Source organism: Coregonus clupeaformis, chromosome 35, assembly GCF_020615455.1.
Source record: "Coregonus clupeaformis isolate EN_2021a chromosome 35, ASM2061545v1, whole genome shotgun sequence".
NCBI classification, from domain to species: Eukaryota; Metazoa; Chordata; class Actinopteri; order Salmoniformes; family Salmonidae; genus Coregonus; species Coregonus clupeaformis.
Window position 1 is genome coordinate 11,889,036 of NC_059226.1, and position 20,670 is coordinate 11,909,705.

Consider the following 20,670-nt stretch of genomic DNA (forward strand, 5'->3'; position numbering starts at 1 on the left):
GAAATAATGGAACACTATGAAAAATCTGGGAAACAGGCCTGCTATTAATAGCTGACTTTGAAAAGGCATTTGATAAAGTACGACTGGAGTTTATATATAAATGCCTGGAGCATTTCAATTTTTGAGAATCTCTTATAAAAAGGGTTAAAATCATTTATGGTAACCCTAGGTGGAAAATAGTAAATAATGGCTATTTCTCAGAAAGTTTTAAACTCTCAAGAGGAGTAAAACAAGGTTGTCCACTTTCGGTATATCTATTTATTATGGCCATCGAGATGTTAGCTATTAAAATCAGATCCAACAATAAAATCAAGGGATTAGAAATCCAGGGTTTAAAAACAAAGGTGTCACTGTACGCTGATGATTCATGCTTTCTTTTAAATCCACAACTTGAATCCCTCCACAGCTTCATAGAGGATCTATATACATTTTCTAACCTCTCTGGATTACAACCAAATTATGAAAAATGTACTATATTACGTATTGGATCACTAAAAAATACATTTTTTACATTACCGTGTAGTTTACCAATAAAATGGTCTGATGGTGATGTGGATATACTCGAAATACATATCTCAAATGAAATAAATGATCTCACTCCAATACATTTTAATAGAAAGTTAGTAAAAATAGATAAGATCTTGCTACCATGGAAAGTTAAATACTTGTCTGTTTGTGGAAAAATCACCCTGATTAACTCTTTAGTATTATCCCAGTTTGCCTATTTGCTTATGGTCTTGCCTACGCCTAGCGAATAGTTTTTTAATTATATGATAAAAAAAGATTCAATTTTATTTGGAACGGCAAGCCAGACAAAATTCAACAGGCCTATTTATATAATGAATATGAATTCGGAGGACAGAAATTATTAAATATTAAAGCATTAGACCTATCACTAAAAGCTTCAGTCATACAAAAGTTATACTTATATCCGAACTGGTTCTCTAGCAAATTAGTAAGATTGTCTCACCATGTTCAAGAATGGCATTTTTCCCTTTATTCAGATTACAACCTCTCACTTTCAGTTATTTGAAAAGGAAATAATCTTCCAAATATCACTATTTCTAAAACAAGCCATTCAAAGTTGGTTGCAATCTCTATTTAATCCTCCAGAAACGACAGAACAAATAATGCAACAAATATTGTGGTTAAACTCAAATATACGAATTGATACACTGTATAAAATCAATGCACCAAATGTGGAGGTGGACAGAAGGGCGTTATTGCTGGTTCCACTGTGTAAAGAACATTGTATCATGGTGGGCAACTTTAATGTTTGGTGTGAACGGCTGTATGCCATGGCAAACTCACGTTTCAGGTGGGACGAGTCCAGGACCACCCTGCTGAACGTGATGGCCACAAAGGGCCTGGTTGATGTGTGGAGGGAGAGGAATCCTGCCAAGAGGGAGTACTCCAGGCGGCAGGTCGACACGGGAAAGATGCGCAAGAGCCGAATCGACCTGTGCCTCGCGACAAGGGAGACGACACGCTACTTGAAAAAGTGGAGTTTTAGTAACCATGATGCCATGGTGTGTGGAATAGGTACGGGAGGAGGAAGAAGGGGAGGCGGCCTATGGTGCTTCAACACCAGCCTTCTAGGAGGGGGGGTAAAAGTAAAAAGTGACAGAATACATAACCAGTGAAATGTCTAACCCCATGTATACGAGTGATGTATGCCTGTGGTGGGAAAAAGTTAAGGTTCGTTTGAAGGAAATTACCATGGCCTTCAGCCAGCAACTGCACTCGGCTAGGAGGCGGGAGGGAGCAGGCCTCTGAGGGCAGATGAGGCAGGAGCTGGAGAGGCCGGCCATCAATCCGGACTACACTGTGGATGAGTATGAACATTTAAAGGATAAATTAAATGTGTATGAATGGAAGGAGTGTATGGGAGCGATTGTAAGGAGCCAGGTCCAGTATGCAATGGAAGGTGAAAGGAGTACAGACTTTTTCCTGGGCCTGGAGAAGGAGAGGCAGGCCCGGTGCTATATCGAGGGGTGTCCTTGTGGAGGACTATGTGGGGGTCTTACAGGTGGTGGAGGAGTTCTACAGGAGCCTCTACACATCGGCTGGAGTGGATCAGGAGGCGGCGGACCGGGTCCTGGAGGGAGTAGGTGCCAGGCTGTCGGCGGTGGACGTGGCTTCCTGCGATGGTGACATCACGGAGGAGGAGGTAGCAGCGGCCATCGCCGGCCTCAACACCTTGAAGAGTCCTTGCGCGGACGGCCTGACGGGGGAGTTCTTCAAGGAGTTTGTGGAGCTGCTGACGCCGGTGCTTCTCCGTGTGTTCCGAGGAACATGCGGTGGTGCCCGACTTGATGACGATGGGGGTGGTGATGCTGCTGTATGTGTCGCATCCCTCCAATAGTGTTCCAGAAACTTGTAGAATCTATGTCAAGGTGCATTGAAGCTGTTCTGGCGGCACGTGGTGGCCAAACGCCCTATTAAGACACTTTATGTTGGTCTTTCCATTACTTTGGCAGTTACCTGTATGGTTCTTCATCTTTGGTAGATGGTAGATGAGATGAGAATCTAAGAGGATCTAGCTAGGCTGGTATTTGAACTAGTTGATTGGAGAAGTAGCCAAATATATTAGCTAATTTAATGTTGATAAAAAAAACGATATTCCTGTGTTCTATATTTGATAAGCTATAAAAAAAAAATTTTGATTAAAAACAATGAGCATAAAAAAAACACTTAAAACAAATAAATGATGGATCATTTTGCAACCATGATAAAAATGTATGTATTTCCCCCCCTTTTTCATTCCTTTTTTATGCACTGCTTCAGAAATATGTCTTAGCCTAGGACTCAAAGCGGTTTTCTTTCATTTCAATCTGGTCTCGAAGCATTTCGTATGATTATGTATGTAAATCCGAGACACTCCATTTAGTATGATATGTTACGTTTTGTAAGGTATGTATTAATTTGTGGATGTCCCTCACCCATTTTGTATGATATGTTACGAATTACAATTCGTATTATAAGTTACGAATTTGCAAAATGTACAATATGTTATGAATTTGAAAAACGTATGATATATTATGAATTCTAGCTAGATGGCTAGGCGACTAACGTTAGCTAGGCTAGGGTTAGGGTTAGGGGTTAAGGTTAAGTTTAGGAGTTAGCCATGTGCCATTGGAAAAATGAACTAAAACACTATCTGAAGAAGAACATGAAGAAACGCCAGAAGGATGTGCCAGGAGGGAGGGTGGGTGGACATCCATGCCCGTAATTGATTTAGGCTTATCCAAAATTGTGATGAGAATAGTTAATGCTAGAAATATAAGATGAATATACTGTATGTCAATGTAAATGTACATTCTGTCAGTATCGGTGTGTGCTAAGTTGAGGGTCTTAAATTAAAGTGATAGAACCAACATGAAGCACTAAGGACTGTCATTTTAAATTTGGGTTGCATATAATTTATCAATATTTCTTATAAAATATTTGGAAAGGTGAGGCTTCTGGAGCCATAGCTATGACCCGAAAAATGTGAGGAGAGCCACTAGATTGTAGCTTGGGCTAAACTTGCCCCAATCTCATTCTTATCAAGGTTGGTGTGAAACTGTTATAATGTGTTCTCTCTTCCCTGTGAAAGTCAATATGCATGTGCCCTAGAACAAATTCGGGAGATCTCTAGAGACATAGAGAAAATTGGAAATGCTAAAATAATTGCTTAAATTTGCTCTGCAAAACAGAGAGGCTCTTGACTATCTTTTGCAGGTCAAGGGGGCACTTGTGCAATCATTGGCGATGAATGTTGTACTTTTGTGCCAGATCACTCTTCTAATATGACTGATCTCGCCGAATATATTGCCACTGTTGCTAAGAATAATTCCCCACAACCAGAGTGGACGCATGCAACTTGGTTGGAATCCCTGTTTGGAAGTTGGGGATCCCAAGTTGCCAAATGGGCTGCAGCGGGTGTTTCTTTTCTTAGTTGGTCTAAATTATGTTATTTAACATGCTGTGCATGTGTGTGTATTTCTGATAAATTCACTCCCATTAATATACGTATAACCTTTATTATGATGATAGTATTACCATACTACATTTACATTTACATTTACGTCATTTAGCAGACGCTCTTATCCAGAGCGACTTACAAATTGGTGCATTCACCCTATAACCAGTGGGATAACCACTTTACAAAATGTATTTATTTATTTATTTTTTAAGAGGGGGGTAGAAGGATTACTTTATCCTATCCCAGGTATTCCTTAAAGAGGTGGGGTTTCAAATGTCTCCGGAAGGTGGTGAGTGACTCCGCTGTCCTGGCGTCGTGAGGGAGCTTGTTCCACCATTGGGGTGCCAGAGCAGCGAACAGTTTTGACTGGGCTGAGCGGGAACTATGCTTCCGCAGAGGAAGGGGAGCCAGCAGGCCAGAGGTGGATGAACGCAATGCCCTCGTTTGGGTGTAGGGACTGATCAGAGCCTGAAGGTACGGAGGTGCCGTTCCCCTCACAGCTCCATAGGCAAGCACCATGGTCTTGTAACAGATGCGAGCTTCAACTGGAAGCCAGTGGAGTGTGCGGAGGAGCGGGGTGACGTGAGAGAACTTGGGAAGGTTGAACACCAGACGGGCTGCGGCATTCTGGATGAGTTGTAGGGGTTTAATGGCACAGGCAGGGAGCCCAGCCAACAGCGAGTTGCAGTAATCCAGACGGGAGATGACAAGTGCCTGGATTAGGACCTGTGCCGCTTCCTGTGTAAGGCAGGGTCATACTCTCCGAATGTTGTAGAGCATGAACCTGCAGGATCGGGTCACCGCCTTGATGTTAGCGGAGAACGACAGGGTATTGTCCAGGGTCACGCCAAGGCTCTTCGCACTCTGGGAGGAGGACACAACGGAGTTGTCAACCGTGATGGCGAGATCATGGAACTGGCAGTCCTTCCCCGGGAGGAAGAGCAGCTCCGTCTTGCCAAGGTTCAGCTTGAGGTGGTGATCCGTCATCCATACTGATATGTCTGCCAGACATGCAGAGATGCGATTCGCCACCTGGTTATCAGAAGGGGGAAAGGAGAAGATTAGTTGTGTATCGTCAGCGTAGCAATGATAGGAGAGGCCATGTGAGGATATGACAGAGCCAAGTGACTTGGTGTATAGCGAGAATAGGAGAGGGCCTAGAACTGAGCCCTGGGGGACACCAGTGGTGAGAGCACGTGGTGCGGAGACAGCTTCTCGCCACGCCACTTGGTAGGAGCGACCGGTCAGGTAGGACGCAATCCAAGAGTGAGCCGCGCCGGAGATGCCCAGCTCGGAGAGGGTGGAGAGGAGGATCTGATGGTTCACAGTATCAAAGGCAGCAGACAGGTCTAGAAGGACAAGAGCAGAGGAGAGAGAGTTAGCTTTAGCTGTGCGGAGAGCCTCCGTGACACAGAGAAGAGCAGTCTCAGTTGAATGACCAGTCCTGAAACCTGACTGGTTAGGATCAAGAAGGTCATTCTGAGAGAGATAGCAAGAGAGTTGGCTAAAGACGGCACACTCAATAGTTTTGGAAAGAAAAGAAAGAAGGGATACTGGTCTGTAGTTGTTGACATCAGAGGGATCGAGTGTTGGTTTTTTGAGAAGGGGTGCAACTCTCGCTCTCTTGAAGACGGAAGGGACATAGCCAGCGGTCAAGGATGAGTTGATCAGCGAGGTGAGGTAGGGGAGAAGGTCACCGGAGATGGTCTGGAGAAGAGAGGAGGGGATGGGGTCAAGCGGGCAGGTTGTTGGGCGGCCTGCAGTCACAAGTCGCAAGATTTTATCTGGAGAGAGAGGGGAGAAAGAAGTCAAAGCATAGGGTAGGGCAGTGTGAGCAGGACCAGCAGTGTCATTAGACTTAACAAACAAGGATCGGATGTCGTCAACCTTCTTTTCAAAGTGGTTGACGAAGTCATCCACAGAGAGGGGGGGGGAGGAGGATTCAGCAGGGAGGAGAATGTGGCAAAGAGCTTCCTAGGGTTAGAGGCAGATGCTTGGAATTTAGAGTGGTAGAAAGTGGCCTTAGCAGCAGAAACAGATGAAGAAAATGTAGAGAGGAGGGAGTGAAAAGATGCCAGGTCCGCAGGGAGTCTAGTTTTCTTCCATTTCCGCTCAGCTGCCCGGAGCTCTGTTCTGTGAGCTCGCAGTGAGTCATCAAGCCACGGAGCTGGAGGGGAGGACCGAGCCGGCCGGGAGGATAGGGGACACAGAGAGTCAAAGGATGCAGAAAGGGAGGAGAGGAGGGTTGAGGAGGCAGAATCAGGAGATTGGAGGGAGAAGGATTGAGCAGAGGGAAGAGATGATAGGATGGAAGAGGAGAGAGTAGTGGGAGAGAGAGAGCGAAGGTTGCGGCGGCGCATTACCATGTGTGTAGGGGCAGAGTGAGTAGTGTAGGAGGAGAGCGAGAGAGAAAAGGATACAAAGTAGTGGTCGGAGACATGGAGGGGAGTTGCAGTGAGATTAGTAGAAGAGCAGCATCTAGTAAAGATGAGGTCAAGCGTATTGCCTGCCTTGTGAGTAGGGGGGACGGTGAGAGGGTGAGGTCAAAAGAGGAGAGGAGTGGAAAGAAGGAGGCAGAGAGAAATGAGTCAAATGTAGACGTAGGGAGGTTGAAATCCCCCAAAACTGTGAGGGGTGAGCCATCCTCAGGAAAGGAACTTATCAAGGCGTCAAGCTCATTGATGAACTCTCCAAGGGAACCTGGAGGGCGATAGATGACAAGGATATTAAGCTTAAATGGGCTAGTGACTGTGACAGCATGGAATTCAAATGAGGAGATAGACAGATGGGTTAGGGGGAAAATTGAGAATGTCCACTTGGGAGAGATGAGGATTCCTGTGCCACCACCCCTCTGACCAGATGCTCTCGGGGTATGCGAGAACACATGGTCAGACGAGGAGAGAGCAGTAGGAGTAGCAGTGTTTTCAGTGGTAATCCATGTTTCCGTCAGCGCCAGGAAGTCGAGGGACTGGAGGGTAGCATAGGCTGGGATGAAGTCAGCCTTGTTGGCAGCAGAACGGCAGTTCCAGAGGCTGCCTGACACCTGGAACTCCAGGTGTGTGGTGCGTGCAGGGACCACCAGGTTAGAGAGGCAGCAGCCACGCGGTGTGAGGCGTTTGTGTAGCCTGTGCGGAGAGGAGAGAACAGGGATAGGCAGAGGCATAGTTGACAGGCTGTAGCAGATGGCTACAATAATGCAGAGGAGATCGGAATGAAATGAACTAAACATCCGGGAAAGGAGAGAGCAGGGCCTCCCTCACCAAAACTCCCAAATATAACTCTCCCAACTTCCACCTCAGAAACTATAATTGTTTCACTGAACCACCCGAATAAAACTCTCCCAACTTCCACTTTAGAAATTAGAATTGTTGTAAACTACAGCGGTTCAATGTTTCAAAGAATAGACTCAACTTACTTTATTCAGCTAGCTAACTATGACGCCATAGCTAACTAGCATGCTAGCATCCAATAACACACAGTTTAGCACCAATACTTGGTTACAACAAACTACCAATAGTGTGTTAACACACTAAACAGATAATTCGTGTCCGTGTCTAGTTCCTTTCATAACGCAGCAATAATTAAACGTTGGCTAGCTAGCACAAAGATATTGTATTTAGCTGCTACAGTACAGCTAGCTGGTAGTGTTGGCTAGCTAGCAATGGCTGCTGTGTTGACTTTGTTTGAAAAACGGCGTCGCTGCGAACGAATGTAGCTGGCTAAAAGGATATTGTATTTAGTTGCTACCGTTGCTAATAGCTACTCTCCAGCTAGTCCAGGAGGTGAGTTAGCTAGCTAGCTAGCTTCGTGCTACACCCGGCACCGCTGAATACAATACTAACCTACAATAATTACATACAATAACTACCCACAACAACCCACGATGCCTACCTACAATACCTAACTACAATCTAAATACATAGTTTAAGCCTTACTCGACAAAGCCCAAGCTATGTATAAAGCCAAACTTACCCGACGCCAGCTGTCTGGGTGGCAGACAAGAAGACATTGGTCTTCTGCAATCAGTAGCTGTAATTAAGTACAGTAGCTACTAACTACCTAACGTTAATGCTTCAGATAATGAGGTTAGAAAAACAGCTGAATGGTAGGTAGTTAGCTGGCTTAATTACAGGTACTCTTAAGCGTGAAATAACATTGGAAACAACTATCCACAGTTGCTAAAAGTTACCAGTAGCTACCCGCTAGCTAGCTAGCTTTATTGGTCCAGGTAGTGGGTTAGCTAGCCTCGTGCTTCACCGGGCTCACTCGAATACAATACTTACCTACAATAACTACCTAAATAAACTACCTACAATACCTAACTACAATACCTACCTACAATCTAAATACATGGTTTAAGCTTTACTCAACACCATATAAGAAGCCAAGCTTACCTCCTGCTAGAGAAAACACAACCTCACCCGACGAGTGTGACACACGAGTGTGACACTAATTGGATTGTGGAATAGAGTTCCATAGAGTGTGTCTGTACCTGTGTGTGTGTCTCTTCACTATGTCATGTTTTTTTCACTGATTTTATTATTAGTTCTGCATGTATTCTTTCTGCCTGTTGTTTTCTCCAACATTTTTAGCAGCTTGAGCTATATTCAATATCAGATATCATGACATACGTAGTGATGTCACTACATGGAGGGGAGGGGGAGCTTGAGGGAGAAAAAGGGGCATCATTGGACACTGTTTCCATGCTGGCAAGCCACTTTGGAGCTTAGCTTTTCCATCTCATGTAATATGATTTACATTTCAATTGATTGTGCCTTATTGTGCTACCATGGTTCTGATTGAATAATCCCATATTGTATGATTTTAAGTTTCGACTCAACACTTTGCGCTCTTATTCCTCCAAGGCTCGAATTCAACCGTCACATCATCACAATTCATTTTAAAAAACGAGTAATATGTGCATATGTGTGGTAACATCTGGGATCCAAACAAATACTGACAATGTTCAACATGAAAATGTTAACATGATGTTAATACTTGAGTGCACATTCAGAGGCACGTAAACATGAGAGAAATGACCAGCCTGGTCGTAGACTAAACGTAACATAGTACATGTACAGTTGAAGTCGGAGGTTTACATACACCTTAGCCAAATACATTTAAACTCTGTTTTTCACAATTCCTGACATTTAATCCTAGTAAAAATTCCCTGTTTTAGGTCAGTTAGGATCACCACTTTATTTTAAGAACGTGAAACCCCCACAGCATGATGCTGCCACCCCCGGTTGGGATGGTGTTCTTCGGCTTGCTAGCAGCCCCTTTTTTCCTCCAATCATAACGATGGTCATTATGGTCAAACAGTTATATTTTTGTTTAATCAGAACAGAGGACATTTCTCCAAAAAGTACAATCTTTGTCCACATGTGCAGTTGCAAACCGTAGTCTGGCTTTTTTATGGCGGTTTTGGAGCAGTGGCTTCTTCCTTGCTGAGCGGCCTTTCAGGTTATGTTGAAATAGGACTCACTTTACTGTGGATATAGATACTTTTGTACCTGTTTCCTCCAGCATCTTCACAAGGTCCTTTGCTGTTGTTCTGGGATTGATTTGCACTTTTCGCACCAAAGTACATTTATCTCTAGGAGACAGAACGCGTCTCCTTCCTGAGCGGTATGACGGCTGCGTGATTTCTTTTGATTTCCCCATGATGTCAAGCAAAGAGGCGCTGAGTTTGAAGGTAGGCCTTGAAATACATCCACAGGTTCACCTCCAATTGAGTCAAATGATAAAAATTAGCATATCAGAAGCTTCTAAAGCCATGACATAATTTTCTGGAATTTTACAAGCTGTTTAAAGGCACAGTCAACTTAGTGTATGTAAACTTCTTACCCACTGGAATTGTGATACAGTGACTTATAAGTGAAATAATCTGTCTGTAAACAATTGTTGGAAAAATTACTTGTGTCATGCACAAAGTAGATGTCCTATCCGACTTGCCAAAACTATAGTTTGTTAACAAGAAATTTGTGGAGTGGTTGAAAAACGAGTTTTAGTGACTCCAACCTAAGTGTATGTAAACTTCCGACTTCAACTGTAAATCTGGAACACTCAAATTAGTATGATGATATGTTTGGTATGGTTACATAAGACAGACAGTTATTTCAGGCAAAAATAAAAGTAGGGCGGTTGGGTGGTCGTATAACACAAATGTCTAGCAACACAAAGGTTGTGAGTTCAAATCCCATCATGGACAACTTTAGTTAATTAGCAACTACTTAGCATGTTAACAAAGTGAAGGGCCCTTGATGAGTGGCCACTGTCCTTTACAGTCTATTATGTCTTGTCCATTTTCCTACCAGTACACCAGCAAGTTTGGACGGGATCTCTCTCCATTCTCTCTCCACGTGGACTCATGTCACAATCATGAGAGAAAAGGCTGTTGATAGCTTTGACTGGATACTGTGTACAGATTGCTGGCTCGGACTCAGGTCTCACGGTAGAAGTGGTGAAAGTCCATACTGAAAATTAATTTGCATATTTACCGAAGGGCCAGGGCCCACCAAAGGGCCAGGGCTCCAGGGGACTGGTAATTCCCCCTTTGGACACATGACCCACATCGTGATTCATGCGTAAAAAAACAACAACAACACTGCCTGTTAAATAAAAAATACACAAATTAGAATAACATATCAAATTAGAATTACAACACTTGATAACTTCTTAAGGAAATAATTGTATCCCATAAGGTAATGGTAAAATATGGGCAGCGCTCTCTCTGTGTCCTTCTCGTGGTCCGAATCACACGTAGGACTATTGATACATTTAAACCGCTTCTAATTATTAGTGTTTACATAGCCCATTTAAATCTCACCCAATGTCTCCAGTCTTTCTAGTGAGGGTGATCAGGCCTAACCAGGAAGTCAGAACAGAGGTCAGTCAGCCCTATTAAGTGAGTGATTTTCCCCCTGTACCTCAGACATTATTTAAAGATCTTTCAAACATTTCAAACATTTTGTGTATCAGGTTTACATTGGGTTTTTCAGTACATTTCTTATCAGGAGAATTTACATGTGTGCAACCAAAACTCAGATAATGTCATTTGTGTACAGCATCCTGTGAAAAACCCACTAAAACAAAACAATAAATCAGAGTATTAACCACTAACAAATATTAATCAACAGGTGGGTTGTGTGTGTGTGGTGAAAATCGCAGGTTAAAAACAAACAAAATGGCCAGGCCTTACATAATTTGGGAGTTCCCTTAACAGCTGGATCCAGGTACCTTTAACTGCTCTCCCAAGGCACTTGCCTTAGGAAGCCTTTCAAAGGGAGAGATACAGAATCGTTGATAAACATGTAAAAACAAAAACTTGGTAGCGGACATTCCATCAGTCGTATACAGAATAATACTTCAGACACATCAGATGAAACAGTGTCCCGTCAAGCTGAATAGGCACTTTCTAAAGTAAACAATCTCATAGCCCCTCTCTTGTAATCATTGTCATTTTGACCTGTTGCATTGACATACAATTATGAACACTGTCCCAGGGACATAAACTTAGTCAAAATATAAAACCTGTTGTTTAACAAATCTGCTAGGACCTTCAAAAAGTTGGTGCTGGCTCATTCTGTAGTAAAAACATTTACTTGGATCTACTTCAATTCTGGACACAGTTCCACTTAATGGCAAAATATTATTGTTTTAGATGACACTACTTACTTAAATCACTGGACACAGTTCCACGTAATGGAAGCAGATTATTGTTTTAAATAAATATAAATAATATGCTATTTAGCAGACATTTTTATCCAAAGCAACTTACAGTCATGCGTGCATACATTTTTAGGTATGGGTGGTCCCGGGGATCGAACCCACTACCCTGGCGTTACAAGCGCCATGCTCTACCAATTGAGCTACAGAGGACCACCCATGACATATTAGATGACATTACCTTCTTACTTAAATCCCTTTGATGCCACCCAAACTATAGAATTGAGAAATAAATAGTCAAAAACGTGTCTTATTCAACTATTCATACCTCTGTCCCAAATTTCCCCACTGTCTCTCTTAAAGCCTGTTTGAGTTCAGTGTGTACTAGCGGCTATCGATTGTTCCACAGGAAGCTTATCTCTAACCCAAACAACAGATGACTTAAACACAAGTGCAGTGGACCAGGCCTTGAAGAGTGAACATCCCTCTGTTCGTCATGTGACCTTATATTGAAACATTTACTTCTTCAAATTACTAAGACATTGCATTATTAGAATGCTGTCTGAAAGCATTATTACCATTCACTTTGTTACTTTCACTAGTCTCCACATTTGTTTCCTTCAACTAAAACCCTTCTGTTCTTTCCAGTAGAAAAAATTGAATTCTCAATCACTACTCCTAATACACACGGATCACTCTCAAACAATTTTCTGCTTTTACCCCTATTGAAAGGTTTAAAACAAAACAACACGACACAAACATGATAACTTTCTCCATATTGGAAGGCATTGTTTTTATTTTAGTATACCTTCAAAAAGTGACTCTATATTTTTTTATCACCAATCTCTGTTGGATATTCACTTTCTGCTTCAATATTTATTAAATGTTTATAATTTAAAGATTCATATGTAATGCTTTGGAGGGATCAAAATGTATTAACTGTGTTGGCACTGTCTATCAGTCCCCTGTAGATGGCATGGTACTCTGTCTATATTACATCTCTACTTAGCAAGTTAAACAGTTGAGTAGGTGAATACAGAAAATCATTGGTTCTATTTAACAGGGTATGAGGTATATTTCAAAATGTATTACCAGGGCATTTATAGTTTTATTGGTTAGGTGTAAGTCAAGTCCTGTACAATGCTTTAACCTTATCTTTATCAAATGATCCATAAAGGGACCACCCTGAACATTTCTCAGAATACTTTTTACACCACTTACGTGTGGGAGTGCAAATTGTTAATTATTATAATTGTTTCTATTGTTTCTTCATCAGATCTCTTGTAACCCATTATACTCAATATTATGTTACTTTATCTGTAGTAACCCATTATACATTAGTGTTACATCACAAATTCATCCGCTACACCAGTGTTCTATTCATACAGAGGTTTAAATATTCCCTCTAGTGTTCTATTTAACAGCATATTCGGGAATAATACTCCCTTCTTTAATATCTCCATAGAGAATCCCTTTATAACGTTATAAATCTTTAGCAACGACCACAGTGCAGCAGCCTGAGAGGTACACATATCATGTTCTCAAGGAAATCTCAGTGTCCGGGGGCATCAATGAACTTCATTGTTCAGCCCTTACCCATCTCAGCTGTTACCCTGTCAAACTTTTCAATTGCTTCTCCTGTCAGTGCTCACTACCTGTAGATCGATGGGCAGTGGTGGACAGAACCCCTAGATAAGGTTATAGATCTAAAACTCAGCTCACACAGAACTGGTTGGGGTATTCATTATTTTCCCTATATGACTATACTTAGGTATTCACACCCACACGACTCCATGTGCATCTATGCACCATATGTATCTTCAACGGTTCAAGCCTCCCAGAGACAATGGTCCCAGACCACATAGACAATTCAGAAATGCTACAGACTGCTACTTCCTATATATATATCGATATATCTATATATCTATCTATATATATATATATATATATATATATATATATATATATATATAAAACAACACCGTGTTCAATAACACCACGCACTATTATTAGTAGTCCCAGACTACGATTGGTGGTGGTGGACGGAACCCCTAGATAATCTTATAGATGGAAAAACTCTCTCACACAGAACTGGAAATCTCAGCTCACACAGAACTGGAAAACTCAGCTCACATTCACACTGGAGCTAGTCCCCTGACAGCTCTCATTCACTCAGTACATTATAGCTAAATTGCAATCTCTTATTATCCAAATTTCAATCAGCTTATTATCCCTATTTCAATCTTGTTATCAAAATGTCAATCAATTTATTATCCAAATTTCAATCAGCTTAATATGTCATATCTCACAATCACACAACTTTCACATCCACATTCACTTAGTACTAATCTCCATTATTACCCATGTGCATCTTCAACGATTCTCTTGTCGTTACTTGCTATGCACCATATGTATCTCCTGCACATATTTAATAAAACCACGTATTCAGAACACCTCGTATTATTTGTAGTGGCTGCAGACCACGTAGACATTTCTTATAAATGCCTACAGATAGCTGTCAGCGGGGCTTTCCATGGTGCCGTTACGCCCTCGCTCTAGTCTTCTCATAAAACCGTCTCTCTATAAGACTATGGGTACCTTTTTATGCGTTAGTCGCCTTGATTTTCCCTCACGCATCATAAAATGCACCACCGGTTTTCCTCGCAGACCCCACTGGAAAGCTCCACAGGCAGAATCAATCATCCTGTTCGTTGACGCCAAATTGTTGTGGAAATTCTTACACATGGACACTCAAAGGAAATCTTAAATGAATCATTGTTTATTGTCAGCGCGCTGGAGAGGTTCCAACAAACTTGATGCATCATAGTGAACGTCTGTCAGGAGCTCTAACAGGGCAGTCCCGTTTAGTTCCCTTATATACTGGATACAGTCATGTTACATAGGCATAGTTCATAGGGTTGGTTTAAAATTTCCTACACAATGTAGTATTTAAGAAGGGAGCCCTGCTAAACAAGATCAGCAAGCAATTACACATTAAGAAGTTAGACACAAATACTTAAATCAAGGCAGGAGCACAGAAAAAACAAAAATACAACTATAAAACACAAACACATTCCTCTGTGAAGAGATCCTCCACCAACACTGAATTGCTCAAAATAGATTTCGCACCATCTGCTCATCTGAAAGTCCCATGATGGAGATTACAGCGATTGAACTAATCCCCACTAGAAAAACAGATTATGCCAGAGATTGTTTTGTACGTGTCCTTTACCATTGTTTCATTCATTCATAATTCAATAATTTCATTGGTTCCACCTTGTCCGTACCATTTTAATACCAGCAGTCCATCAACCTTGTCCTACACACACACACACACACACACACAGCTTTAATTTTCTCTTGTACATACGTCAGATCTTAATTTGATCACCCTGTTGCAGGAGAACAGGACATTTAAAACTTGCACTGTATTTGAGGTTTAAAAATAATTTGGAAGTTTGTAATTTGCATTTTGTAATTTCGGACTTGCTTTTCCCTGCTGTTGCAAATTGGCTCAAATTAAGATCCTACATCTGTATAAGATGTAATACTGAGTGACGTCATCAGCCCTATTAATCCGTCCATGTACATGCTACTGTATGTTGTATGAGAATAGCATGCACAGGGAAATTAATGGTGGTACAATCCACAGAGAATATCAGAATCTGCTTTTCTCTTCAACTCAAATTCAAGTACATAAATTAGTTTGTAATTTTCCATGAAAATCATAGAAATGTATAGCCTATTATATACACTACATGACCAAACATCTCCTTCCAAAATCATGGGCATTAATATGGAGTTGGTCCTCCCTTTGCTGCTATAACAGCCTCCACTCTTCTGGGAAGGCTTTCCACTAGATGTTGGAACATTGCTGCGGGGACTTGCTTCCATTCAGCCACAAGAGCATTAGTGAGGTCGGGTACTGATGTTGGGCGATTAGACCTGGCTCGTAGTCGGCATTCCAATTCCCAAAGGTGTTCGATGGGGTTGAGATCTGGGCTCTGTTCAGGCCAGTCAAGTTCTTCCACACTCTCGACAAACCATTTCTGTATGGACCTCGCTTTGTGCATGGAGGCATTGTCATGCTGAATCAGGAAAGGGCCTTCCCCAAACTGTTGCACAAAGTTGGAAGCACAGAATCGTCTAGAATCTCATTGTATGCTGGAGCATTAAGATTTCCCTTCACGAGAGCTAAGGGGCCTAGCCCGAACCATGAAAAACAGCCACAGACCATGATTCCTCCTCCACCAAACTTTAAAGTTGGGCATGTAGTGTTCTACTGGCATCCGTCAAATCCAGATTTGTCCGTTGGAATTCCAGATGGTGAAGCGTGATTCATCACTCCAGAGAATGTGTTTCCACTGCTCCAGAGCCCAATGGTGGCGAGCTTTACGCCACTCCAGCCGACACTTGGCATTGCGCATGGTGATCTTAGGCTTGTGTGCGACTGCTCGGCCATGGAAGGAGCTCCCGACAAACAGTTTTTTTGCTGACGTTGCTTCCAGAAGCAGTTTGGAACTCGGTAGTGAGTGTTGGGACAGATGATTTTTACGTGCTTCAGCACTCGGCGGCTGTCCAATTCTGTGAGCTTGTGTGGCTACCACTTCGCGGCTGAGCCGTTGTTGCACCTAGACATTTCCACTTCACAATAACAGCTCTAGCAGGGCAGAAATATGACAAACTGACTTGTTGGAAAGGTGGCATCCTATGATGGTGCAACGTTGAATGTCACTGAGCTCTTCAGTAAGGCCATTCTACTGCCAGTGTTTGTCTATGGAGATTGCATGGCTGTGTGCTCGATTTTATAGGCCTGTTAGCAACGGGTGTGGCTGAAATAGTCGAATCCACTCATTTGAAGGGGTGTCCACATACTTTTGTATATATTGTGTATTTTTGGAAAAATACTTAAGGGATGAACACAGGACAAACATACAGAAGTTAAAAAGAGCTATGTGGCATACCTACAGCTCAGAACTGCCTGTTAAATAAAAAATACACAAATTAGAATAACATATCAAATTAGAATTACAACACTTGATAACTTCTTAAGGAAATAATTGTATCCCATAAGGTAATGGTAAAATATGGGCAGCGCTCTCTCTGTGTCCTTCTCGTGGTCCGAATCACACGTAGGACTATTGATACATTTAAACCGCTTCTAATTATTAGTGTTTACATAGCCCATTTAAATCTCACCCAATGTCTCCAGTCTTTCTAGTGAGGGTGATCAGGCCTAACCAGGAAGTCAGAACAGAGGTCAGTCAGCCCTATTAAGTGAGTGATTTTCCCCCTGTACCTCAGACATTATTTAAAGATCTTTCAAACATTTCAAACATTTTGTGTATCAGGTTTACATTGGGTTTTTCAGTACATTTCTTATCAGGAGAATTTACATGTGTGCAACCAAAACTCAGATAATGTCATTTGTGTACAGCATCCTGTGAAAAACCCACTAAAACAAAACAATAAATCAGAGTATTAACCACTAACAAATATTAATCAACAGGTGGGTTGTGTGTGTGTGGTGAAAATCGCAGGTTAAAAACAAACAAAATGGCCAGGCCTTACATAATTTGGGAGTTCCCTTAACAGCTGGATCCAGGTACCTTTAACTGCTCTCCCAAGGCACTTGCCTTAGGAAGCCTTTCAAAGGGAGAGATACAGAATCGTTGATAAACATGTAAAAACAAAAACTTGGTAGCGGACATTCCATCAGTCGTATACAGAATAATACTTCAGACACATCAGATGAAACAGTGTCCCATCAAGCTGAATAGGCACTTTCTAAAGTAAACAATCTCATAGCCCCTCTCTTGTAATCATTGTCATTTTGACCTGTTGCATTGACATACAATTATGAACACTGTCCCAGGGACATAAACTTAGTCAAAATATAAAACCTGTTGTTTAACAAATCTGCTAGGACCTTCAAAAAGTTGGTGCTGGCTCATTCTGTAGTAAAAACATTTACTTGGATCTACTTCAATTCTGGACACAGTTCCACTTAATGGCAAAATATTATTGTTATAGATGACACTACTTACTTAAATCACTGGACACAGTTCCACGTAATGGAAGCAGATTATTGTTTTAAATAAATATAAATAATATGCTATTTAGCAGACATTTTTATCCAAAGCAACTTACAGTCATGCGTGCATACATTTTTAGGTATGGGTGGTCCCGGGGATCGAACCCCACTACCCTGGCGTTACAAGCGCCATGCTCTACCAATTGAGCTACAGAGGACCACCCATGACATATTAGATGACATTACCTTCTTACTTAAATCCCTTTGATGCCACCCAAACTATAGAATTGAGAAATAAATAGTCAAAAACGTGTCTTATTCAACTATTCATACCTCTGTCCCAAATTTCCCCACTGTCTCTCTTAAAGCCTGTTTGAGTTCAGTGTGTACTAGCGGCTATCGATTGTTCCACAGGAAGCTTATCTCTAACCCAAACAACAGATGACTTAAACACAAGTGCAGTGGACCAGGCCTTGAAGAGTGAACATCCCTCTGTTCGTCATGTGACCTTATATTGAAACATTTACTTCTTCAAATTACTAAGACATTGCATTATTAGAATGCTGTCTGAAAGCATTATTACCATTCACTTTGTTACTTTCACTAGTCTCCACATTTGTTTCCTTCAACTAAAACCCTTCTGTTCTTTCCAGTAGAAAAAATTGAATTCTCAATCACTACTCCTAATACACACGGATCACTCTCAAACAATTTTCTGCTTTTACCCCTATTGAAAGGTTTAAAACAAAACAACACGACACAAACATGATAACTTTCTCCATATTGGAAGGCATTGTTTTTATTTTAGTATACCTTCAAAAAGTGACTCTATATTTTTTATCACCAATCTCTGTTGGATATTCACTTTCTGCTTCAATATTTATTAAATGTTTATAATTTAAAGATTCATATGTAATGCTTTGGAGGGATCAAAATGTATTAACTGTGTTGGCACTGTCTATCAGTCCCCTGTAGATGGCATGGTACTCTGTCTATATTACGTCTCTACTTAGCAAGTTAAACAGTTGAGTAGGTGAATACAGAAAATCATTGGTTCTATTTAACAGGGTATGAGGTATATTTCAAAATGTATTACCAGGGCATTTATAGTTTTATTGGTTAGGTGTAAGTCAAGTCCTGTACAATGCTTTAAGAAATGCTACAGACTGCTACTTCCTATATATATTAGTACTAATCTCCATTATTACCCATGTGCATCTTCAACGATTCTCTTGTCGTTACTTGCTATGCACCATATGTATCTCCTGCACATATTTAATAAAACCACGTATTCAGAACACCTCGTGTTATTTGTAGTGGCTGCAGACCACGTAGACATTTCTTATAAATGCCTACAGATAGCTGTCAGCGGGGCTTTCCATGGTGCCGTTACGCCCTCGCTCTAGTCTTCTCATAAAACCGTCTCTCTATAAGACTATGGGTACCTTTTTATGCGTTAGTCACCTTGATTTTCCCTCACGCTTCATAAAATGCACCACCGGTTTTCCTCGCAGACCCCCACTGGAAAGCTCCACAGGCAGAATCAATCATCCTGTTCGTTGACGCCAAATTGTTGTGGAAATTCTTACACATGGACACTCAAAGGAAATCTTAAATGAATCATTGTTTATTGTCAGCGCGCTGGAGAGGTACCAACAAACTTGATGCATCATAGTGAACGTCTGTCAGGAGCTCTAACAGGGCAGTCCCGTTTAGTTCCCTTATATACTGGATACAGTCATGTTACATAGGCATAGTTCATAGGGTTGGTTTAAAATTTCCTACACAATGTAGTATTTAAGAAGGGAGCCCTGCTAAACAAGATCAGCAAGCAATTACACATTAAGAAGTTAGACACAAATACTTAAATCAAGGCAGGAGCACAGAAAAAACAAAAATACAACTATAAAACACAAACACATTCCTCTGTGAAGAGATCCTCCACCAACACTGAATTGCTCAAAATAGATTTCGCACCATCTGCTCATCTGAAAGTCCCATGATGGAGATTACAGCGATTGAACTAATCCCCACTAGAAAAACAGATTATGCCAGAGATTGTTTTGTACGTGTCCTTTACCATTGTTTCATTCATTCATAATTCAATAATTTCATTGGTTCCACCTTGTCCGTACCATTTTAATACCAGCAGTCCATCAACCTTGTCCTACACACACACACACACACACACACACAGCTTTAATTTTCTCTTGTACATACGTCAGATCTTAATTTGATCACCCTGTTGCAGGAGAACAGGACATTTAAAACTTGCACTGTATTTGAGGTTTTAAAATAATTTGGAAGTTTGTAATTTGCATTTTGTAATTTCGGACTTGCTTTTCCCTGCTGTTGTAAATTGGCTCAAATTAAGATCCTACATCTGTATAAGATGTAATACTGAGTGACGTCATCAGCCCTATTAATCCGTCCATGTACATGCTACTGTATGTTGTATGAGAATAGCATGCACAGGGAAATTAATGGTGGTACAATCCACAGAGAATATCAGAATCTGCTTTTCTCTTCAACTCAAATTCCAGTACATAAATTAGTTTGTAATTTTCCATGAAAATCATAGAAATGTATAGCCTATTATATACACTACATGACCAAACATCTCCTTCCAAAATCATGGGCATTAATATGGAGTTGGTCCTCCCTTTGCTGCTATAACAGCCTCCACTCTTCTGGGAAGGCTTTCCACTAGATGTTGGAACATTGCTGCGGGGACTTGCTTCCATTCAGCCACAAGAGCATTAGTGAGGTCGGGTACTGATGTTGGGCGATTAGACCTGGCTCGTAGTCGGCATTCCAATTCCCAAAGGTGTTCGATGGGGTTGAGATCTGGGCTCTGTTCAGGCCAGTCAAGTTCTTCCACACTCTCGACAAACCATTTCTGTATGGACCTCGCTTTGTGCATGGAGGCATTGTCATGCTGAATCAGGAAAGGGCCTTCCCCAAACTGTTGCACAAAGTTGGAAGCACAGAATCGTCTAGA

At 41.5% G+C, this 20,670-nt stretch overlaps 1 long non-coding RNA gene across 1 annotated transcript; it reads right to left on the reverse strand.

Moving 5' to 3' along the window:
* Positions 1 to 14,391: 14,391 nt before the first annotated feature.
* LOC123482512 lies at positions 14,392 to 20,336 on the reverse strand. Its single transcript, XR_006657773.1, has 2 exons — positions 19,861 to 20,336; positions 14,392 to 14,982 (listed from the first exon to the last, which is right to left on the reverse strand). It is a non-coding gene; the product is annotated as an uncharacterized LOC123482512 (long non-coding RNA).
* Positions 20,337 to 20,670: the final 334 nt, after the last annotated feature.